The sequence below is a fragment of the Vulpes vulpes genome, chromosome 5, assembly GCF_048418805.1.
Source record: "Vulpes vulpes isolate BD-2025 chromosome 5, VulVul3, whole genome shotgun sequence".
Classification (NCBI taxonomy): domain Eukaryota; kingdom Metazoa; phylum Chordata; class Mammalia; order Carnivora; family Canidae; genus Vulpes; species Vulpes vulpes.
The window spans coordinates 73,087,677-73,113,737 of NC_132784.1; the positions used below are offsets into that span (position 1 = coordinate 73,087,677).

General features: G+C 37.1%; 1 protein-coding gene across 50 annotated transcripts in view; it reads right to left on the minus strand.

Moving 5' to 3' along the window:
• PHF21A (PHD finger protein 21A) overlaps nucleotides 1-26,061 on the minus strand; it is a 195,695-nt gene that overhangs the window by 54,965 nt on the left and 114,669 nt on the right. The window lies entirely within an intron of this gene.

Sequence of the window (26,061 nt, forward strand, 5' to 3'; positions counted from 1 at the left end):
CAGGGATCCCTAATTTTCATTATTTAAACAAACATCATATATCGGTTTCAAATGTTAAACAGACTTTTATATAGATCTGATCTCAGAAATATGCCAAACAATATTTATTCTAAACCACTCAAATATATAACTCAGGAGCAGGACCTCTTTGCTGGGATAGGGTCTGTGGGAATGCACACATTTGTTTAGGCAGAGTAGGGATTTAGTTACATAGGATAAAAATTTAAAAACCAAACTTTCTTGAATTTTCTAGATGTTATTCAAATCCAAGAAAAATGTGTATTTGGATACTTCCATTACTATAATATATTTCAACAGAATGTAAGCTCCATGAGGGCAAGGACCTATTTTATCCACAATTATACTCTGGGCTAGAAATATGCAGCTAAGTAAATGTCTCTTCACAGGACGTATAGAGAGACCGGGACCAGGGACCAGGAAATGACTCAGGGAATATGCTATATAAAATCATCTGAGGCTAGACTTGGGCTGCCTTTCTTGGCCTGATAGCTGGAAGCAAATATAAGCAACACTCATATACTTTCAAGTGAGTTCACCATCTGAGGTTTGTTATTTCTGATAAAATAGACGGCCATTTTCTAATATAGATCATGAATGAAGAAAAAGAAGTAAATGAAGATTATTAAAGAAAGAGTTAAGTGGAACCATATGGCCAGGTTGATTTTCAAATTCCCCCTTATGATTCTAACCAACTTCATTGCACATATCCTCTAAAGAATCCAAACATGTAAGGTTACTTGCTTAACATATCTGAATATTAAAACATTTATAAAATGGACTTGTCAGTACAAAATATATTATTAAGAGAATTTTTTATACCTTTATTGATTCTTTTTAGGCAATAAAAATTTCATATAAAGGCTAATTTGGGGCAGGGAGAGAAGTCTGCTAAACTTTATACTCTGCTAGCACTGCCTCTTTGAATAGTTAATATTGAATAGTTGAATAGTTAAATATTACAAAGAAAAGAAAAAAGGATGCAGAGTCCAAAGTCTTTGCAGAAACCATCTGCAGAATAATAAAAATGCAAATTAATAAAAATATCAAATTCTTATAAAAAATTAACTTTCAAGTCTTCAAAATCCTATTTCTCAAGGATAAAAGATAGAGTAATTGAACTGATACAGTTTAGGAGAAGGGCAAGTAGTGGCAGTGGTGCTACAGATAAAATTTTGAGTATCACAGGCAGGTTTTATTGCTTGGTGACTGCCAGAACATTATGACATTTAACAATTAAATCATTATTGAGAGTTGCTTTCAGTCCCCCTCCCTAACATGTAACTGCATTAAACAAACATAGTACCATCAGTAGCCCAAGAAAGGAACTCCTAGAGCCTCTACAAAAAACCCCAGCTCAAATCAGGGAGAGATAATTTGAAATCATGAGGAAATAATAGAATGCCAATGTGACACCTGCCAAAAAATAAACTTTGAACAAAAGCAGCATAGGAAACGAAATAATTACTCTACCAGGCACAAAAGGAAGAGATTTTTTTTTTTCCTTTACAGCTATCCCTGGGAAATACAGAGTGCTCTTCTACTTACTGTCTAACCAGGGTAAACTAGAAGCAAGAGACAAAGCCCGGAACCCACTCCCAGCGTTGCATACAACAGAAGGGAACAGTAGGGGAAAAAACGAGGAAGGGATGCAGGCTAGAGTACTCTGCAGCCATATGGCTAGAACAAGGTGACGACCAATCAGAACCAGAATCAGGAAAGTGGGAGTCAGTGAGTCACACTGCATTCACAACTGTTCCTCCCCCAGGGCCTGAAACAAAGCCTGTGGAACCTGTGGGGAGGCACAGGGATCAAAATACTTACAAACTTATATTAGCCATTGAGGGGGGGCGGGGGTAAGAGAAGAAAGCCGTGCATATAGGACACAGGTTAGATCATATGAGCTGGGTAAAATTTTCTTTGAAAGAAGGCTTTGGTGTATTTCTGAGCACCACCCAGAAATGCACTGCCCCTGCCCTCCTTGCTACATTCACATTAGAAGAATGCCAAGTGTGTAGCTGTGCATGTCTATGAAATTAAAAAAATCAAGGTCTGAGGGAAGCATTGATACCTTCTGTCACTTAAATATCTATCGCTGTGTTTTGAAAACCAACAATTTGAAGTTAGGTGAGCTCCACAGTGGAAGCCTGCCTTAGGTGTCCAGCAGCCCTCTTTTAAAAAGGGCTGGCTAATACAGGAGCTGCCGTGTGCTTTAGCTGGCTTTTCTAAGTCCCACCACCCAGTCTTGTTCTAGAGCTTTAGTCCTGCAGCTCTGGCAAACATACCAGTTACTTTAACTCCAGCAGGACCCTCATCGGATCAGTACCAGTTAAGTGGCTGTAAGAGAACATAGCTATCAAATTTCATAAATTTTAGCTACGTGCTATCAAGCAAAGTTCTTAAGTATTCTCTCATTTTCACAGGAAGTGAGCCTATATTTTTTATTAGTATGCGTTTTAAACAAAGAAATCATGACTTTGGCTGGTCATTAAAGAAGGTTATACAAAATAAACAATCTGGTATTTTCAATGTTATTCACATATAAAGGAGATCTTGAAATGGAGCTAATTACCTTGGAACATTAACCTTAGCTTTGAGAAAAGGCTAAATGTCACATACTGGCCATTTGTCACTGACTAATAAGTTAATGAAAGTAAAAAAGTAAAGGAAGCAGGGAGAAAGGAGATGAGAAACGAAAAGCTGTAGAGAATGAAGGCAGAAGGGAGGGAGAAAAGGTCAGTAACTTATCATCTTCTTTAATATATTTTCTGTAATAATAGGCCACTGGGCCTGGTGTCCCGAATGGCTAGTACCGCCCCCTCCGATCAATCCATCTGTCAAGAACTGTTCCATAAACCCAGCATGTAATTCCAAGCCTCAGATTCCCCTGACATTCACATCACTAGGTTTTATCAGGACTTGTTCAGGCAGAAGAGTTCACAGAGCCTGTAACACTTCAAGTCACAGTTTCTGAGACAGGTAGTCATGGTGATCAATATTGTGACATTCAGCGATACTATCAACATGTTCACACGACAGCAAGATAGATCCCAAGGAAAAATACAGAATTTTATAGGTCCAACTCAACGGAAAATTGGGTTCGTTTTTCAGCTATATAAGTCAATCATTCCAAGCTCCATGGCACTAGTCAATACAGAACGGAGATGGGGAGCTGGCGGGACAGCACCTCCCTTCCTCCAATCAAGCCACCACTTTATTTTCATCAAATTCTCACACAAATTTTAAAAAGCTTCTCTCAAAAGGAGCTCCAGATACAAGGCCTTGCCCTCTATAATTGCATGTCAGTGATTCAGTCAGTCACTCAACCTATTTGTGTTCCACTCTGCATTATCTGTTTTATATCAATTATGATAAGGCAACACCCACTCAAACATCTTCTTACATGGTACTGCCTTAAAAATTCATCCTTTATCCCCTCCATGAATCAATCATATAATCTGAAAACAGAATCTGCACCCTTCATACCAGAGACTGAAAACGACTGTAACTTTTCACAAATCCAGCAAGACAAGAACAAATCTTACCTGTCTTCCTCCCTAAAATGCAGTGAAAAAAATTTCCAGGTCTTCAGACTCACCAATTGCTCAAATGAAACAAGTGACACTAAATTTTGTTATGCAGAAAACTAACACAGAGAAATTTATATTTGTTGGGATGCCTGGGTGACTCAGTGGTTGAGCATCTGCCTTTGGCTCAGGGCATGACCCTGGAAACCAGGATCGAGTCCTACATCGGGCTTCCTACATGGAGCCTGCTTCTCCCTCTGCCTATATCTCTGCCTCTCTCTCGGTCTCTCATGAATAAATAAACAAAATCTCAAAAAAAAATGTATATTTGTTGAAGTCAAAATTTACTCACAGATTAAAAACAAACTTTACTGTCTGAGTGAAATTCTACCACTGCATTCATAAGTAAAACCAATATTCATCAACACTGAAGACACCAGAAGGAGATATGATATCAATGTGCAGAATGCTATTACAAAATTATCCTCTAAAGAACAGGGGATGTGTTACTGACATAAAATTAGTGACAAAATTAAATCTTGGGTAAAAGGTATGTATTATTAAAAGGAAATCGAAAATTGAGTGAAAATTCTACCATTTCATGAATAAGAACACAAGGAAAAGACAATAAATTCAAAATAAGTCCCTTTCTAATGCAGTAAGTAAAATTCAAGGAAAGAACATGCACTGCAGTTATTAGAGAATGAATGTTCTAGGAGAGACAAACAGGACAGAATTTTGACAGAGAAGAAGGAGGAGGAATATTGAGCAGCAGATACAAAAATATACTTAGCTAAAAATAACTGCATTTTATTTGTTTTATAAGGCACTAGGAAAGTTTTTCCCAGACTCTCTGATACTTAGTTTCAGGGTTAGTATTAGACAAATACTTTCTAACCTATAAAACCTTTAAAAAAGGGATATACCCTTTAAACATACCACCTATTTGATAGAAGCATTATCTACAACCACCTCATCTTATACAGTGGTGAACTGTTTATGCTGTCTACTAAGGAGGATTTGCTTGATCTTAGAGAGTTGGGACACTGGTACTTACTTTAGAGTTCTGCAAAGTGTCATGGAATTTCTACAGTACAATATAAATGAATTAAAGACAGCAGCAGTTGGAATTATCATAGTTTTTTTAAAATAAAGTTCAAAATTCTCTACATGGATGCTTAACAGATGGTGGAGAATACACATGTCATGTTACTGATTAGACTTTGGCTTACTTTTTTAATTAAAAAAATATTTGTTGGGGTTTACTCTTCCATCAACACACACACACACACACACACACACACACACACACACACACGATATTTAAATCAATAGGTTTCACATCCTGTCTCCACAGGAAATTAGATGTTTTATTCATAACAACGGGCTTTATATTCCATGTCCATAGAGGATTAAATCCTTTATTTGATAGCCTGATTGAAATGTGGTTCTTAGTTCATTCATGCTCTAAAAGATAAACTCCACCCCTATGAAAGACTGTTAAGACTGCCTCAATTAGACTCTGCCTAAACCTAGGGACCTTCTAAGAACCTGGGAACTGCCATTTTTTTGCATCCAACAAGAAAGGGTGTAGCTGTTGTACTCGGGAGAGATGTGGCCCCTGGAGCACTAAGATTCTCTGGCATGTAACATACCTGGATGTGAGGGCAAAATAGTATAAACACAAGTCTTAAAAAGAGCAATGTGTGCTGGGAATGATGGTTTTAAGATATTTCTGTACAATAAAAGATGAAGGAAATCAAAATCAGAACCTATTTGGCTTACAATTAAGTTCTCTGTGTTTCTTTGAAGCACTAAGCTACACTGTCCTGCCTGTTTCAGAAAAATATTGAGGATCACTGCACTAATGGAAGAGTTCTTTAGAAAACTGTTGAGGGCAATGTGAAAATAGGGGATGATAATGAATGAATAATACAATTTGTCTAATAGGAATTTTTAACTGAGAGCAACAGCTACTTAAATGTGACTTTTACTTCCAATGTTGGTTATATTTCAATCACTTGATTTTTTTAAAAAGATTTATTTATTTATTCATTCAGAGAGAGCAAGAGAGAGGCAGAGACACAGGCAGAGGGAGAAGCAGGCTCCATGCAGGAAGCCCGATGCGGGACTCGATCCCGGGTCTCCAGGATCACTCCCCAGGCTGCAGGCGGTGTTAAACCGCGGCGCCACCGGGGCTGCCCAATCACTTGATTTTTAACATCAAATAGTTTTGTGTTGGTTTTTCAAATGGGAATCACCAAAAATAGTACAGAATTAAGAAAGAGAATGCTACGTGTTGACTATCTCAAAAATCAAACACATTAGGAAATATTTCCCTGTACAGAAATCTAGGTATGGCCCAGATTTCTTATACTGCTATAGTGATTCAGGGCCATATTCTGAATGCATGAAATAGATGTCCAATTTAAATGTAACCTGACCCAGCAAACACAGTAATGAGAACAGCAGAAAAAAAACATAAGAATCATTTATAATCTGCACAATTTAGCTGCTTGCTAATATTAAAAAGTGCCTGAATCTTTGTGTTTGTACCACAATGAGATATGACACAGAGGCTATTAATTTGTAAATTAAGCTCCAGTTCATCAAAATGCATGCCCCTCTATAACTATCTGTTACAGACCTGCACACACCACCAGGCTGTCATTCATCATTCCATGGCTCTATTCCACAACTTAAAAGGCAGCATTGCCTTGTTAATGTCAGAGTTGTCCCATACACTATAGAAATTCTCTCTTTGCTCTGTCCTGAAGCTGCTGTGGTTGGTTTTCTTCACAAAAGAATTATGATTGGAGGTTGCTATGCAGTAGCTGTCCCTGACAAGTTGGATATGAAAATACAATTTGAGCACAGTAATGATCCTAAAACAGGAGGGAAAAGGTGGAACAAAACCAAAAACCTCTATCATTTTATGGGATACTGTTCAGATAAAAGATGGCTTTGCCTATTCCAAGCTCTAGGTACAATGAAAGAACATAGGATGCCCTCTTTTCACAAAAACACAAGGCAGAGTAAGATGCTGGAAGAGGTAAACATAATAGGTAACTATATTCCATGCAAAATACATGGACGTGAATCAATCATGTCTAAAGGTGAGGATCTTTTGACCATCCTTAATTCTGCAGTTTTACCTTAAAAGAGAGAAAAAGACAACACTATTAGAATAATATACTACGTCAGGCAGACTACATCAAGTAGAAAATATTCTATGATGAAATGTAGTATTTTCCTTGCATGTGAAAAAATAAGTCTTACAAATCACTAAACATTGACATGTTGAATTGGGAAGTATCTTAACAAAAGTACATTCTGAACAACACTCTTGATGTTTAAAAACATAATTGTAAAAACAAATAAAAATAAAAACATAATTGTTATCATCTCCCATAATATCATAAACACATAGATCTAAAAGAGATTCCAAGGCTACTAAATGAATGTCTCTTAATTTCACGAATATCTGCTATTTCAGCAGTTTAATTTATCACCAAATATTTGTTACAATCACTTAAAGAGAAAAATGAACAGTGTTACAAATTTGCTTTCTGACAAGACTCTACATAAAACAACCCAGAGGAAGCAATTCCATCACCTATGTACACTGCCAAGATGAGAGATGGTTAACTTCAAGGGACTGGATCTTCCAAGACACGTGACAAAGGATGATTTGCACTACTCTGTGTTTAGTCTGAGTTTTCTGCATCAGAGACAGAAGAAACTTGAACTCATCTTTCAGAATTTCAGAGCGGGTTTGCTTTTTTGTTTTAACTTGTCAGTACTAGAAATTTTAGTAAAGAGAGGTAGAGATTCAGCAACATAGAAGAAAAGCATGAATAATCTAATGAATAAAAAGCATTTGGTTAAAAATTTAAGTAATTTATTAAATCTTAAGTGTGAAGAAAAACATTTTTCACAGGCTATGAAAACCACTAAATCCAACCCATGAATCTCTATGTGAATATTTAGTTTTTACACACACACGCGCACACACACACACACACACCCTCCAAGGCTTAGAAAAGATGGTATGGCTGCGGCTGCAGTAAAAATGATTTGTTGCTTTTATCTCCTTTCAGCATACTTCTTAGAACTAAAGGTGGAGCTCATGCTTTTTACACCTCTATTCTTCAGTTTCCATATCCAACAAAATTACTGAGGTTCAGGGTCAGAAGAGAGTGCACATAAGATCAGTCCCTTGATTTTTAAAATTAGACTTTATTTTTTAGAGTAGCTTTAAATTCATAGTAAAGTTGAGTGGAGAGTACAGATAATTCCCATATATCCTCTGCACTCCCCTCCCTCCCTATCAACATCCCCATCAGAATAGTATATTTATTAAAACTGATAAACCTACACATTGACACCTCATTATCACATAAAATCCAGTTTGTTTATTTTTTTTTAAAGATTTATTTATTTATTCATGAGAGACACACAGAGAGAGAGGCAGAGACACAGGCAGAGGGAGAAGCAAGCTCCTCACAGGGAGACTGATGTGGAACTCGATCCCAGATCCCAGGATCACACCCTGAACTGAAGGCAGACGTTCAACCGCTGAGCCACCCAGGAGGCCCTAAAATCCAGTTTACACTAGGATTCACTCCCACTCATGCTGTATATTCTATGCATTTTGACCAATGTATAATGACGTGTATCCACTATTACAGTATATGGAATAGTTTTATTGCCCTAAAACCTGTCTGTGCCCTAAAACCGCCCTCCCACCAACCTCTGGGGCAACCAGTGACCATTTTATTATCTCCATAATTTTCCCTTTTCCAGAATGTCCTACAGTTGAAATCATGTAGCAGGTAGCCTTTTCAGACTGGTTTCTTTTAGTAATATGCATCTCAAGTTTTTCCATGTCTTTCATGGCTTGATAGCTCATTCTTTTAATCACTGGGCAATATTCCATTGTCTGGATGTACCACAGCAGTTTCTTGACTTTTAGACACAGTCTAATGTGGCAATGGTGAATTCTATAATGGTTACAATAGAAACACCAATTTTATCAGATAGATATTGCCTGCCAGGTAGGACACTGAGGCCCTGGAGTATCTGCATGACTTGACCTAAGTCTCAAACCGTGGGTAGAGTCAGACTGAATTAATACTTCTAGTTCCTCATATCTAATTCCAAATCCACCCCTTTGATCCCCATTAATTATTTTACTTGCTGGTAAGGACTATGAGCCCTCACATCTATATACTACATAATATAGCAAGTCACAAAAGCAACTCATAAAAAATATATATTTAAGATATATATGATATATATTTAAGATATATAAATTTAAGATATATATATATGATAAAATTGTTATTTCTATTGTAACCATTATATATATGTGTGTGTATATATGTGTATACACATATATATATATATCCTCCACCCTTAGGAAAAATACGTAGAGAGGCAGTATCATGCAGCAAAAATAATATAAAGGCTAAAAAAAAATACCTAGTCTTGTCTTTGTCACTAAGCTACATTTGTGACTTTGGGTAAATTATTTACCCATTCTTGGGCTCAGCTTCTCTCAGTCTCCAAAATTCTCTTCTGCTTAAAATTCTATGAATCTCTGAATGGCAAGAATACAATCTCTTGATCTATACTTTTTTATGAGTGTTATACACAGAAGACTGATGCTCATAATGATGATCTTGACACACTACAAAGAAGCTAAATCATTAAAAATGTTTCATTCTGGGACTGAAAACTCACAGGCAGGTAATGGACATGAATGAAACAGGCCAGCCATGAGATAATAAGGAGTGATAAGGACTAAGGTCAACTCAAGAGGGAGGGCCCTGTCTAAAGGCACTAATGTAAGAACTGCTTTTAACACTACAAGACAAACAAAGTATCTCTGCCAGTTAGATTAAGTCCAGGGGCTACCAGTCTTCAATCCCTAGGCAATAATTACATTCAGTGAAGTGTAGTTCCTGGGAGAGAAATCAGCCATTACTTAGAAATATTTTCAACAATAGGAGGTGAGTCAAAAAGGACTTCAGATAACCAGAAAAATAATATGGCTTTCTGGTTAATTAAAATTTACTATTGTAAAAGGGTGGGGATGTGACTTTTGTGGGAAGAAGTGCAGACATACAAAGCAAGTAATCAATGGGTACTGAGAAGAGTATGGTTAGGATAAAATATCCAAAGATAGGAGAGAGACAAACAGCTACATATAAAATATAAAAGAGTGAAAAAATTAATAATGTGTTCCAGAAATGTGCTGACTTTATCAAAATAGCTTAAAATACCTCACAGATAATTTAACCCCCTCCTTGTCACATCATACCAAAGAAGAATGAATTGGAATCAGTTTATCTAAGCACTGAACTGTGGCTGTCTCTAGGGCTGGAGAAAGCAGCTGCTTAAACAGCCGCATTGTAGAGGTCAGAAAAATGAAAACTGCCTTGTTGAAGCCGTCCAGGGAATTACAGTAAGCAAAATGTGATCATCAGACTTGGAACCCAACCAGGACATGAGCAACATCTCCTACATTTAACCGGTTCTCGTTTTTGAGTGCTGAAACTTTTCAAAATCATTTAACTTACATGATTAAGAAAAAAAGGAATTCATGTTACAAAAATATGGATTATTAAATAAATTTTCAAGAATTCTACTTTCTGAGTGAACCCTAGATTAAAAATGATGGTACCGCTTTCCACAATTTTCCTAATGGTGTGATATTTTTAGCTTAAGTAATCATTCATACATGTACGTAGCATTTTATACTTGTAAATTTTCATACCCTCTTAGAAAATAAGATTTTCACAACTGTATAGGGTGGATTAGAGCAAGTGTCATTGATTCAGACAGGGAAAGTGAGGCATATGGTGACCAATGGCCAACCAGAAGTTTCATAGTTACCTGACAGTAAAACAGGCACTAGAATATGGAATCCTTATCCTCTAGAAACTAGTCTGAATGAAGCTCTGTTCACTGAACAAAGAGCTGGAGCTCATTTGTCTGAGCCAACACTTCTGGGGCTGACAGGAGGTTGGGTGATATCCAAGTGGACTGACTGAATGTAGAATATACTGGAGTGGGGAGATGAGCCAAGGGGGAGAGATGTCCTTTGCTGGACATCAGTCTCTAGATACAGTAAACTGCCAGGAAACAATGACAGGCTGTTGAAAACCAAGGAAGTAAGCTGTGCAACAAACTGAAGGGACCAAGCAGGAAAGAAGCCAGAGGATGTGGTCAGGGTTGGAAATGTGACAGCCAGAGGTGAGGCATGAACAGCTCAAGAGATCAGTCTGGAGCAAATTGTACTGACTATGTCCACTCTGAGGCACGCTTCCTATAAACAGCTCTCAGCACTTAGAAGGACTGGGAAAGTTCTTAAAGGGATTGGACAGTGCTAGAGGACTTGGCCCAAAATGCCAGAGACTATATTTCTGTCACCAAAGATACCCTTTCTAGCAGCCAAACCAACAAGAACGATATGCATCTCCATCTATGGAGTGTGATGGACAACGTTAAGATTCTATTGCTAACCTTCTATCTCAAGCCAAAACTTCATTTCTGGAACAATGACTTCAATTTAATAAATGGAATGGATGTTGGCAACATTTAAACTGGTAAACTGTTGGATTCCAGTGGGTTTTTAAAGGTGTTTATCACAGCAAATTACGTATCAGCCACTAATACAAAGCTGGATTTAAAATTTTTATTCACTAACAGATTTCTCCTACTGCCATAAAAACCATACAGCTATTCTGCTTTTAAAATAGAGCACAAATGATCAAAAGTCATATGCAAAGGGGCCGGGGAAATAACATTATAAACTACAAAGAGAGGTTTTAAATCTGCCTCCCCACTTCCAGAGCTTCTACTAGAAATCCTGGCTGCTCCTCCCCGACCCGTCATGCAAGACCAGGGCTCAGTATCAATAAGACTGCTGTGCAAGTGACACAGCCATCATTTCTGTTTAGTCTCCACAGGCCTCATGGATGTGGTGCTGCATTTACTTATCTCAGTAGGCAGCATGGCCTCACCAAGAGTGGTTGTGTTTCAAACTTAGTAAGAACAAGGTGCCAGGAGTTTTGTTGTTGTTGCATGGTTCCACAACACCTTATTTCAACTCTCTGCTGAGCTGGCAAAAGCACTAAATCAACCCAGCTCTGCTTACCCTTCAGCTGTTCCAGTAGCAGGACGACTTTGCAACATTCACTGGCAATGTGACACACGAGTGACACAGATTTGTCTAGTCATCACACCCTTTGAACGTCTCCTTGGTCCTTCTCTGTCCTTGTCTCTCCCAGCTGCAATTTTCACAAATTTCCTTACTAAATATTTCCTGTGATATTTTCAACTGAAGGACGTAAGGACTGAACTTTATCTTGAGCCCGCAGAAATGTGTGTAATCTTTATGCTACATGTAGATCCTAAGAGAAAGACCTGTCAGGTGGTACTTGGGCCTCCTACAGTCGACTGTGTTCAAGTGCTGAGCATGAGGAGAGATGACTGTCTCCATTCCCTTTGAAAGAACCCAGTTGATTTAAGGATGGTTGGGATCTTCCTGGAGAAAGCAAGGATACCTGTCGTCTGATGGATACGTTGGAATAGACCTGCCCCTGTGCAGGCTGTCAGCCTTGCCACTAATTAGAGGGGAGAAAGTATATTTAGGAAGAGAAAATGGAACAAATTGACTAGAAAAGAAGAAGTGACGCAGAAGTACAATGTTCAACATGCAGCTTTTCTTGGTGGCTGAAGGTGCTCCTTTCCTATAACAGGAAGGAATCATTCCTACACAGGGGTGCATACCTATACTTCACAGGGTGTTTGTTTGTCTGACAGTTATACTGTCATAATTTTAGATAGTTAAACCTCTGCTCCAGGGTTTATAAAAGATCAGAGCACTTGTCACTCTTGGTGCAGGTAGAGTGAGATAGAGTGGCTGAGCAGTTCATTTTTCTTTATAATTACACTCCATTAACCTTCCACATGAGAGCTCCCCTGTGCTTTCATACCAGCAGCACCAACTGGCTGCATTTGATAAGGCTCTACAGAGGCTGCAAGACCAGCACGCGCAACAAAAGGAACACTTTAATACTGCAGACTTAAGCAGAAGCTCAACACAGCCCCACAGCCCCTTTACTTACTGGCACACGTCCTCAACTCAATTATACATGTATGGACAAAAACAAACAAAAATTTAAAGCCTGCAATGAGCAAAGAGATGATGGGAACTTACTTAACCCAGAAGTTGATCTGAAAATCTTCTCATAATCTTTACAGTACTAAGACCCCAAATTTATTATTATTTTTCTAACCTTTGATAATGTGGTATCCTGTAAGAAATGTACTCAGGATACTAAAACTTACAGGGTGACACAATACGGGGTGATCTATATTACAATTAGATCACACTGGTTTCTACAAGCTGCATGGTGTAAAAGTAATTTACATGCTAAAGTATTTCTCCTTACCCATCTCTCAGTAACTCATTTTAAAAAAATGGTTAAGAACTAGCACTGAGTCTATTTCTACCCTTCTTGACAGTGGCCACATAAATGACTTCCTTTATGAGAGAGAAAGAGACCTATTCCATTAATAATGCATTCTCCTGGAGTTTTTAATGTAGCACCCAGAACGCTTTCCATATGCCCAAGAGTAGATTAGTACTTTTTTCTGCCCTGAGCAAAGACTAGGTTTTACATGCTTGAGCAGATAAAACGAAAGCCAATTTGGGAAGTAGGTGCTGGCACAATTAATCTTGAATAGGCTCCCAATTATTTGGGAAACAAAAGGTAGCTATATTTATACTTCTGCCTTAACTAATGGCATTCACAATCTTCACACATCTCAGAATAAGTTTTTGGTCATGCTAATTTGTGCTTCTGGGTACATCTCCTAATGGTGACCTAAGGGAAGGTCAACAGGTATCCTAACAATGATACTCACTACCACCTCACTTTCTTTGTCAAATGTATATATACTAAAGATGTTTGTCTATGAAAAATGTAACCTGACAGAGAATTAAAGCATAGGAACTCAAGCAGCACAGTATTTCCTTTATCAAATGTTATATTTAAAACACTGTTCTAGAGCTATAAAACTACAGCAAAATCTTGTTTTTGAAAATTAATGAGATGCTTAGTACTTCTGAAAGCGTTTGGCAGAGAAACGACTGTTTACATTTTGAAGATGGATGATTAGATCTGGGAATTCTATATTCTTCCTTTTTTCTATGCCTTATGTATGAAACGGAAGGATTTTTTCCATTAATATTTTTCTTTAGCTTAATACCATTACAAACTTACATTACTGTGTGTTTTTATGATACTTACCACCCAGTATCCTTTTAAAAAATGCTTTTCTTAACCCAAGTATCAGATCTGGGCTTCCAACTAAAATTTTGTAATTCTTTAAAACCCAGTATCAAAACAAAAACAAAAACAAAAACAAAACAGTATCAACGATAAAATTTTAATATTTTTTGCTACATATTACATGCTAAAGTATTTAGCATGATGATGTTGAATGACTATATGCCAAAAGATAAAACCGACCTATGCCTAAGGAAGCAGCTCCTGAAAATGTTGGGCCTTTCAATGTCCAGATCTGTGTGACAATCAGATTTCTCCTCTGCCTAATCATGCATATTTTTCATTTCCCAATGAATAGAATTTCATTCACTAAGTACTTGTTTTTTAGTTTTAAGAGTGGCAGACAAATTAAAATTCTACTCTCTATAACCTGGTAAGAATCAGGCAAAAGCCAATCTACCTGTTCAGGATCTGTCGTTCTGACTCATTGTTGGGCCATCTGTTTATGTGTGCTGCTTGTCTCACAGTGCAAATCAACCTGCTGCTGCGCAGACCTGCCTCACGCTGCAAACTCATTCTGCAATTTCAACCTCCCTCACCAGCAATAGGTCCTCTTATCGGAATCTAAAACTACCACTTCAATCAACCAGAGTCAGACCTTATTCTACTGCTCTTGTACAAAAAAATGATACACCACAGGCCCACGTGCAAACAGGTCATCTCTGAATGCTGGGCTTGTGAGGAAGGTGGCGGCATATTTCTGCTCCTATCAAAACATTTTAGTACCATCAGTGGCAATCAGCCTGCTACTCAGGAATATACATGTACTACTGTGGTGAGAGGCTAAAAAGATTACTGAATCCCAGAAGACAAGGGCATGAACTACAAATACAAACCATTCTGGCCTTGTTTTAAAGACTGGCAACTTATTCATAGATGGGTTTCCATCTGTGTGATTAGCACAGAAATTTAAAGCAGGATTAGAAAAGGTTCTCGGGACATCCTTTGAAATTTGCTTGCTGTTTTGCATGTACTTTGCTAATCACTCTCTCACCTTAGATTTTAAAGGATACTAGGCCATGAATAGGATGGAGAGCAGAATAAGGTTTGAAGACAATACTTATTGAACATACCTAGAGAGTATATAGTGTTGTATTAACTGTTGGGGTTATAACATAAAAAGTTAATTTCTTTAAGAGGTGTATATAGCTATTTCAGGAAATAGAAGATGCATATGCAAAAGAACTGTAGTATCCTGTGGAGTATTAATAAACAAAATTATTGTAAGATTTTTAAAAAATATGTAAACAGACAGCAAGCAAGCAATAGAGAAAGTGGAGCCACATATAGAATATAAGATCAACCCTGGGAGAGTGCACATTTTGAGCAATGCTACATCCAAGGAAATTTTGGGGGGAGAAAACAATTAAAGATAAGCTATCAATAATCATTTTAAATGATTACTTTGGAGAAATGGAATAAGGCAAATTTAGATGTCAGTGACTGATTATAGGTCCCTTAATTCAAATAAATATGTACCCAATGAAAGACATATATATACTTCCAGTGGGGTTTATTTTTTACATTTAAGAAGACTGTTCTTTGAGAACCGAATGCAGAATTAACCTATCTTGCTTCTAACACATATACTTAAAAAAAATGCAGATCTATTTTTAGAAAGGAAATTTTAAAATCTGTAGAGGACGCAAAAAAATATATACTTTAAAAGGAGCTGAACAGCTTCTAGGTTGGTGTTTAGAGGAGGAAGAATTGTGCAGAAATATACCTAAAAACACAGGTCAGAGAAATGCAAATATTATGCTGTTATTAACAACCAACACAGAAGGATGAAAGAAAGACTGATAGCTATATGAGAACTTCTTTCTCTTAGTGGGTGAGAAATTGATCACACTGCATTTTGTTGTTCAAGGCCCTACTTTTTCCTCTGTACACAAACATCTTAACTTTTCTCCTGAGGATGAGTCATAGTCGTGGTGAATAGAAATGCTTGTCCTGTTCCTCTGTGCAAAGGCAGTCACAACCTTCTGCAAGGCTGGTGGCAATATGACATTTACTAAACCAGCAACATCCCTAGTCTTTTTTTTTTTAAGATTTTATTTATTTATTCATGAGAGACAGAGACATAGACACGGGAAGAGACAGAGACATAGACACGGGAAGAGACAGAGACAGAGAGACGTGGGATTCAATATCAGGACTCTGGGATCACGTCCTGAGCTAAAAGCAGGCGTTCAACCACTGAACCACCCAGGCATCCTGTCTTTTTTTTTTTTTTTTTTTTTTTTAACAGATACTGATAAATGGAAATAACGATCAAGGGAAGATTCTAATGTTTAAACTGACTGGAGGGTTGAGGCCAGCATGTTAACCCTTTCAACTGCTTGATACTTGCAAAAAAAAACCAAAACCAAAAAAACAAACAGCACCATCAAGTCATGAGCAAAGACAGCATACTTTAAAGAAGAAAGCAACATGTTTAGCGAGAAGAAACTGCTACCTCATTTTCCACACTTTGCTATGAAAACAAATTATTCACTTCTACACTACATGCCAAGGAATATAGTTTTACTTGAGAACTGCATTCTCTTACCTTATCAGATAGGACAGCAGTGAAACCCTACCCTTTGCTTTTACTCTACTAGGAGTTGCTGGGTCTCTCATCAATATATGAGAATACTCATAACAATTCTTTCTTTAAAAGATTTTATTTATTTTAGAGATAGTGGAGAGAGAGAGAGAGAGAGAGAGAGAGAGAGAGAATGAATAAAGAAGGGCAGACGAAAAGGGACAAGCAGACTCTGCGCTGAGCACCGAGCCTGACATGGGGTTTGGTCCCACAACCCTGAGATCATGACCTGAGGCTGAAATCAAGGGTCGGACGCTCAACCGAGTGAGCCCCCCTGGTGTCCCAAGAGCACTCATAACACTTCTTTTTTTTTAAGTTTTTATTTATTTATTCATGAGAGACACAGAGAGAGGCAGAGACATAGGCAGAGGGAGAAGCAGGCTCCATGCAGGGAGCCCGACATGGGACTTGACCCCGGGTCTCCAGGATCAGGCCCTGGGCTAAAGGCGGCACTAAACCGCTAAGCCACCAGGGCTGCCCCACTCATAACACTTCTGAGTTCACTGCTAAAAATGACCAAGTTGAGATGTGGGGCTAAAGTGATGAAAGTACATAATTACCAGAAACTAAGCAAACAGTCAAATTATAGATGTTAAAGATTTTAATATTTTCCTTTTGAAAACTAGTAGACTTAAAACTGACCAAAAACTTATCCAGTGCAACTATCTAATCATTTTAATCCAACCTTTCTGAAACAATCCTACTAGGATATACATTTGTATGTCAGTTTTTCATTATTTGTTTCACAAAGGTCACTATTTGTATCATTTCCTAAATTCAAAACCTATGTTAAAATAAGAATTTGACACTCTAAATTCTGAGTAATACCACACCAACAGTTCGACATATTTTTAGCCATCAAACCCAGATATTTTGCTAACACAACTGAAATCACATACCAGAACTTATTAATACAGCTGTTTAGGAGCAGAAACATCACAGAAGTCATGTACTGCTCTGATAGAAAACCTGAAGGGAATGTAGAGGTTGAAAACCCATCAAAGGCAAGGATTCTGGGACTACCCAGGTGGTAGAAATGGGCTCTATGATCAGGTCCAATGATAGGCCCTTAGATTTGCCATTTCATCAAATTTCTACTCTAATAAATTATTGCCATGTACTTTACCAATGTGCCTGTAAGTTCTAATGAGAGAAAACCACATTTGCCTGACCTGAGAAATAAATAACAAGACTAATAATGAAAGCCACAGTTGTGGTGACTAATCCATGCTTCTGCCACGTGTCCCACAGCTTCAACAGACCAGCTAATAACACAGGGAAGAAAACAAAAACACTGCTAGCCAACACCACATTTTTGTGTAAGAAAAGAGCAGGAAGAGGATTAACTGCATTCTTTCCCCCCCTGATGCTTACATTTTAAAAATTCCATTAGTATCTTGCCAGGTTTTCAAGAGAAAAGCTGCGCATCAGAGTTAACTGGTACGATAGGCCATGGGAGAATAAAACCAATAAGAAACCTTTCTGTTCTGCACTTCACAGGGCTGTCACTCGTACTAGAAAAACGTCACTTTGAAGCCCTGTTTGCATTCCATTTTTAACTAGAGGGAAGAGGATGGAGGTCTTTGGTTTCTATGACAACCCAGATGGGCCATAATACACGATACTTACAAATGTTCAATTGCAGGGATGCCAAATCAAATTAAGGCAGAGTTAGCACTACTTCATAAAAACTAGATGGGGGAGAAAACAAAATACTTATGGCAAAATTATGCCATTTCTAGAAGTGGTTCTGAAAGATTTCATGAGCAAATATAAAGAAAAGAGTGACTATTTTTAGTAAAAACAAATAAAACAGTAAAACTAATATATAAAAATAAAGCTCCAATTTACATGAGTAAATGTTTTCATTAAATTTGACTACTGGAAAATTACTACCTCACTTAATGTTAAAAAAAATCCTTCTCAAATAACATGAATTTCATTAGTGATTTAAATCATTACAATCTGGCACACTGGCTGGGTTTTAATGGTGAGTTGAGCTCCTTTGAGCGACTTTTTCCTTTGCTCCATCCTCAAGATTCATTTCTATATTTGGCTTTTATAACTAGAGTGCTTAGTCCTCAAAATAATTGTGAAATGGCTAATGTTTCAGAAAGGAACTAATTTGTAATTTGTACTTACTACAACTTGTGAAATTTATTAACTTTCCAATGGAATGCAAGAGTAAGCTACCATATCTCTTACCATTTATAAATTATGATTTATTTGAGAACAATCCCCAGCAAACACTCCTGGCTATTAAAGCACTATTTTGAAAAAATGTACTCTACATCTTAGAGGAAAAATAAAATGTTTCATTATTCAAACCTTACAAAAGAATTGATTTAGATCATGGATCTTACTACTGGGGAGAGGGGTATTTTAAGGTTATAATGAAGAACTATGGAGCCTACACCCCAAAATGCCATATGTGCATGAGCACATACATACGTTTTGCAAATACTTCAAGGAGTTTACAGCCCTCCCTTGAATGCCCTCAGCAGAGTTCCTATTTCACATCGTGTTCAGGTCTCTTCTTCCCCAGAAGTCAAATTTCCATACTTATAAACATGGAAGTCCCCCCAACAAAATTCCTTAATACTCTTGACATTAAGTAGATTGATAGTATCTTTTGATTTAAAACACAGGTCAAGGGGATCCCTGGGTGGCGCAGCGGTTTAGCGCCTGCCTTTGGCCCAGGGAGCGATCCTGGAGACCTGGGATCCCGGTGCATGGAGCCTGCTTCTCCCTCTGCCTGTGTCTCTGCCTCTCTCTCTGTGTGTGACTATCATAAAAAAATAAAAATAAAATAAAACACAGGTCAAGTTAAATTCATTAAAATGAATTAGTTTAATAAATATGTATCTGCTGCAGAAATGTTACTAAAACTTGGATACTATGAGTTTCAACTCTTGGATTTGCACAATCAGGTAAGTTTGTTCCTGTGACTTTTTCTTCTTCCCCCAAATGGCATAAACCCAATTAAAAGTTATTTTGAAAGATTCTGAGATAGGAGAAGGTTGTAAAAACGGCCAGAATAATTTCCTTGGTCGAATGTTTTTATAACTCAGATGTTTTTTTGTTTTGAAAAGAAAATCTGTATATAAAGAATTCCATTTAAACAAGAATAGCCCAGAACACACGGTACCTCCGCGGTACCTCCGCCGTCATACAATGAAAAAGCTTGCACTAAAAGCAAAAAAATTTACAATCCAGGATGCTGGTTTTCCTTTCACCCCATCTATGTGACTCCAGTCTTCTTCACTCAGCCTCTTTTCAGTATTAGTTTCCTCTGTTACAAAATGAGGATAATATACCTCTCTGCCCCTGACTGTGCTCAAAGAAAAAGGAGAAAATCTTTCATAAAATTAGAGTGATAAAATATTCAGTATTCCTAGTCCTGATAATGACACTAAATAATAAACTGAGGGTCTGAAGATGCTGACGAACTTGATTTTTAAAACACCATAAAGCTGCCCTGCTGCCCTTATTATAATGACATGTTCACGAAGGGCAGAGTGAGGAAAGGCTGCAATTCTCACTAGGATGATGACTAGTACTTATAGAAGATTAAAAATAAGAATGATATATTATGTAGAACAGAAGCAAAGATGGAAGCACAAGCATGGCTCAGCACACTACGGAGTACATGGTTTTCAATTTGAGAGGTACTGGTGAGGGCTGGCATGCAGGCCCACACAAGCCCCTTTAAAAGCTTCATTAGACTCTGGATATTTGCCCTTCATCAATTGCTTCCTATGCCAGGATTTCCTTTTTGAGTGTTGCAACCTAATATTCCTCACCCAGGCAACCACAAGCCTGTTTTGGAAAGGTTCCCTATTTCAGAAGCCTCAGTGCTATTTCCATTTGGAAATACATCTTTATGAAAATATGTATCATCCCCAGAACTAAAATGCTTAGATATATTAAGTTTCAGCTGTAAGTGGTATTTTTAGAAAAGTGGTAATTTCAGAATCTCTGCTTCAAAATTACAGAGTTGGTTTCTTTTTTTAATGGAGTCACAAAGTAGAAAATTAAAAAGACATACCAATGATTAAAGTTCTCCCCTCCCTTTTTCTTACCGTTTCACTTAAATTTTAAAAAATTTATCTTCCTTACATTCTTAATATCACCAAATGACTTATATGGTAAGAAATTTCATCAGATTTTATCTTCATAAAAATCAAATACCTCAATGCAAAAGAAATCTTAACAACAGTCAATGTTCTCAGTCTGACTTTGTAGATGGTGCTGCTGTACAACAGACTGATTCAAGCTGAGGTGTCTCGGACACAGCAAAAAAAACCTCTATTTTTGACTTAAGAAAAAAGGATTTCACTTTTAATAGGCAAGAAAAAAGAAATTAATTTAGTGCCATTTGTCAACTGTACCTCAATAAACAGAAAAAAGAAAAGAGATATTGGGGGTGAGGGACAGAGGAGAAAGAAATCCTTGTTACAAGATTATATTAAAAGCTACTTAAAACACGTAAGTGATGACATTTCATAAACTAAAATATTTGATCCATGGCTACAAGAGAAATCTTAGATCATTTTCTTCAACACAACAGTTTTATTTATTTATTTTTTTAAATTTTATTTATTTATTTATTTATGATAGTCACAGAGAGAGAGACAGAGAGAGAGAGGCAGAGACACAGGCAGAGGGAGAAGCAGGCTCCATGCACTGGGAGCCCGATGTGGGATTCGATCCCGGGTCTCCAGGATCGCGCCCTGGGCCAAAGGCAGGCGCCAAACCGCTGCGCCACCCAGGGATCCCAACACAACAGTTTTAAAGAATTGTGCTCATTTGACCTCTTATCCAACAGAAGCTCATTTTCCTTCATATTGGTTTGCAGGACACAGAAGTATTTATTTTGTTAGAGTACTTAAGTTCTACTGTGGATGAGTGCTATATCCTGCCAGGATTGGAGAGCATTCCATTAAACTCCTCAAGACTATGGGACTCCTCACTCAGAGATGTTTGTAAAACAGAATTAATGTCTCCTAAAAAAGACCTCTCCCTCTCTTTCACTATTCTCATACACCTGCATACACTCAAAATTTCTTCTTTTTACGTCTACTTCCAAAAAGAAACAGAGGCAAGTAGATGAACTAAAGTGCTATGCAACAATGCCTACTTTGCCCCTTTACAACAGGATATCTCTGTCATCAGAAACTTCTCTGAATATGGAAAATGAGATTATGCAGCTAAATTTTAATACATGTGTGTATGACCTGCCTAAGTACAAATATGTGCATAAGGTATGATTAGAAAGAAATGAGCTTATTTTCGTAAGTCGCAAAAAGTTATGTCTTGTTTATACTACATTCCTAAGATAACTTTAAGCTGTTGCTATTTTTTGGTTTAAGCTTTCTCAGATCCTAAAAAAAAAAGCAAAATCCTCACTTGAGATATGTATTTTTTAAATATTTATTTATTCATGAAAGACACACACAGAGAGAAAGAGAGAGGTGCAGAGACACAGGCAGAGAGAAAAGCAGGCTCCACGCGGGGAACCGGACGCAGGACTCGATCCCTGGTCTCCAGGATCATGCCCCAGACCAAAGGGGGCACTAAACCTGAACCACCCAGGCTGCCTTCATTTGAGATATTAATTTGATTAATGGGCACCAAATATTCAGACTTCCCCGTTCTGACTTATAAAACTGGTCATTCTGTCTGTACTGGCAAAAGACCTTGATTGTTCTTGGCTTTTTATTACTACTAGTGAATGAAACTATCGGCAATCTTTTTAACTAAGAAATGTGAACTGTCTCACACTGCAATAGTTAAATAAACATTAAGGGAACCATCAGCACCAACCACTTACTCCCCATGGGCAATGAATAAAATAATAATATTTGTAGCACAATTAAGCCTCTATGGCTCAAGATAGATCATCCCATCAATTTTCAAACAATTTTACTCTAGCTGTATGAATCTGATCATAAAGAAAAAAAATCACTTCTAATGAAATGTGGAACGACTTTTTTGCATGTGAAATATATTCATCATTTCTTTAAAAAATTTCACTTCAGAACTCTTAAGAAATAAAACATAAAACAGCTTAATAATTTAGAGCCTACAAATGACTGCAGTAGAGCACAATTTTTAAATGTTGAAAATGGACTAATATATAGCATAAAAAGGTCTTTATAGATAATAAATAATTCAAGTTCAGACAAGAAAGAATTAAAGAATTGGGATGTTCATTTTATTTTACATTTATGACTAAAAAACCAGAATGACCTACAATGGATCATTGTTGATCCTCTTCCTATAAATAAGAACCAAATGATTTTAAAATTAAATGTTTAAACTCTGAGCTTTAAGAAGCAGCTGCTTCCCATTTGCAGTTTTCCAACACTGATGCCCAAATAAGAAGTATGATAACAGGGTAATAAACTATGAGAGAATAGTAAGTTCATAATCTTTCAGCAGGATATATACAATTAGGGCAAAAGCTAAGTCAAAGCTAGAATTAACAAGCACCTAATAAAATACTGTAGATTACAGTTTTTTAGTTTGAATAAATCTGCCCTTAGCCTTCTGTTCTTCCTGATATATGCAAATTACCTCAACAAATCAATCTATATAAATAGCAAGGAGTCTAAGAACGTACCCCTAACACTAAACCTCTAAAGATACTCATGATCAGTTCAACCAGAGGCAACTGTCTGCCTGTTAAGAGGATGGAGTTATCACTTAATGAATTAACGCCATCTAGTGGGATCAGTGAGATTTCAACTGAATCTAGTTGACTACAGGTTACTATAATCTATTCAATTGCTCAAATACCTTGTTTTAAAATATACAGTTGTATTAATAAGTGTACTATCTTGAATGCCCATTATAAGAGGTTGTGGTAAACTTGTCTACAATAAAAATGACACAAAAATATTTTAAGATGAGCGATCCTCACTTAGAAGGGAATAATATTTCTATTCTTTCCTTCAAAGACATAAAATATTAATCAATGTGAACTAATAATTTATTTTCAGATCTCAGAAAAAAGCAAATTCAAAACAACATCCAGTCAATAACAATTTTTAAAAAATAATACCTGTTATTTATTTATTTAAAGTTATTTAAAGTTTTAATCTTTAAAGCTATCTTGCAATGATCTACAGATGATTTTCTGTTACAAAAACACTTACATATGGAGTAACTAATCAAGAGTGATTTCTCTCCTTATTACTATGTAATGTGAATGTCTTATCTATCAAGAACATGTCAAGTAACATGATGAGATTCTAAGAGATGAAGGGACCTGGGCTTTCAAGGAGCCCAGGCAGAGCTCTGAATTCAGGAATTGGTGGCACCTTGCAGAAGATACTTACAACTACTTTTTACCATAGCTTACTGTAAATTTTATTCACATTAAAAATAAACCACTAACATATTAAATCCATCATAATTTTGATTTAGTTACATAATTTAAACCAAAAATTGATGAGGAAAAAATGTGTACCCTTCCCGTAACCTAACAATGGAAATAATCTTTAATTTTCACAAATGTGACTTATTTTTATTATTTGCAAATCTCAGCATAATGGGTTTCTCCACTTTGTTCCTCAGTGGAACACCAGACTCTCTAATAAGGTACAGGTCCTAGCACAGTGATCAGTGTTACTATGTTATTTACCTGCCTAATAGCATATCTGCTTCTACTACTTCTTTTGCACTTAGAATTATCATCCTCTAGGTAAGAGCATACAGGAACTTCCAGTAAAATGTGTTCACTGTTCATCTACTCATTGGTAGGTAGGAATTAACACAAAGTGAAGTTCAGAAAGGTAGCCTGCAAAGTATTCCATCTTCAAAGTGAAAATGTTAATTTTTTTAAGATTTTGGCATCTTCCCTTGCATTGTGTATTTGTTTACACATCTCCTCCTTATACTCTACCATGCCAATATTAGACTAATAATACATAATAATGCTTAGATGATAATCCAATCAAATTTAGCAGGATTTGTGGGATCTTCAAGGACATGAAAATTCTCCTTTGTATGTATGTGTCTGTGCATGCATGTGTAGCCTTAGTAAAGAAAGTATACAGGAGAATTCCATATTGTAAAGTATGCCTGGGTCACTATGAATCTTATTTATATAGCCTGTGTTCTGAAAAGATTAGCTAAATTTAATCTAAACTCCTCTCTTTCCTGATGGAGTCAGGAATTGGGTGATATATCCTATCTTGACCAAGATTTGCTTCACTAGAAAAATGTCAATGGCCTAAAAGATACTCCATGGGTCAAAAGGTAGAAGATGGGGAAAGATCTTCCCTTGACTGGCTAGGTTGACTGTCAAATCTACCTGTGTATCTAGTAAAGGAAAAGAAACAGTAAGATATGATGAAATGGGGCTGGGTTTGGAGTATGAAAACCTTATGCTACTGGACAAGTTACACCTCTCTGAGTTCCAGGATACCTATTTGTAAAAGGAAACTATGAATAGTAACAATAATAACATAGTGTTTATTTCTCTTACATAAATATATAAACAGAGTGAATTTTAAGTGAATAAATGTGAATGCAAAGTGGAAAATGCTACTTTCAGCCTAATAATCTTATCTACCTTATCCACTCTCATTCCATCACTGATTTGACTAATATTTTCCCTCCATCTTAATTAGATCCTTCAATAAGATCCATCTCTTCCCAGCTCAATGAACTTAACAAACTGGCTCCCATTCTGAAGCTTTTGTTGATGATGGTTCCTGGGCCTGAAGTACCCTTCTCTTTCACTCCTCTGTCTCTGTTTATTCCGTTGAGGGTTCTAATTAGTCCCACCTCCTTCATAAAACTTTCCTTCACTTTACCTGCCTAGAATGATCTGTGGAACCAAATGTCTGAATATGAATCTGATAATTTAACATCTAAGCATTTAACAGTAAAAGGAGCTGAAACATTTATAGAGTGCTTACTAGCAGGCACAGTTCTATGCACATTAGCTATGTATTATATAATTTAATCTGCAAAGCTATTCTTGTAAGATAGTACTGTTAGTATATCATTTTACAGATGGAATAACTGAAGCACAGAAAAGTTAAGTAACTTTCCCAGGTTCCAAAGGTAGTAAGTGGCAGAGCCAGAAAGCAGTATTCTAACTCCATGCAGTCTGGTTCCAGAGCCCAGGCTTTTTTTTTAAAGAGATTTTTAAATTTTTATTTATTCATGAGAGACACACAGAGAGAGGCAGAGACATAGGCAGAGGGAGAAGCAGGATCCCTGCAGGGAACCTGATGCAGGACTCGATCCCAGGACCCCTGGATCACGACCTGAGTCAAAAGCAGATGCTCAACCACTGAGCCACCCAGGTGTCCCCAGAGGCCATGCTCTTATCCACCATACAGTAAGGATTCTCCTTATTAAATGTTTTAAATGCATGTGTTTGTCTTTTGACCCAGAATGTGTGACCCCTGATGATAAGCGTATTTCATATAGTGTAACTCCTCTACCACCTTGCATTTTTCTGGGCTATACAATTAGCTACTCAGGGTTTCTCTGAAAGTAGAGATGGACCATCAGTCACTATAATCTGGGGAAAGAAGCTCAATTT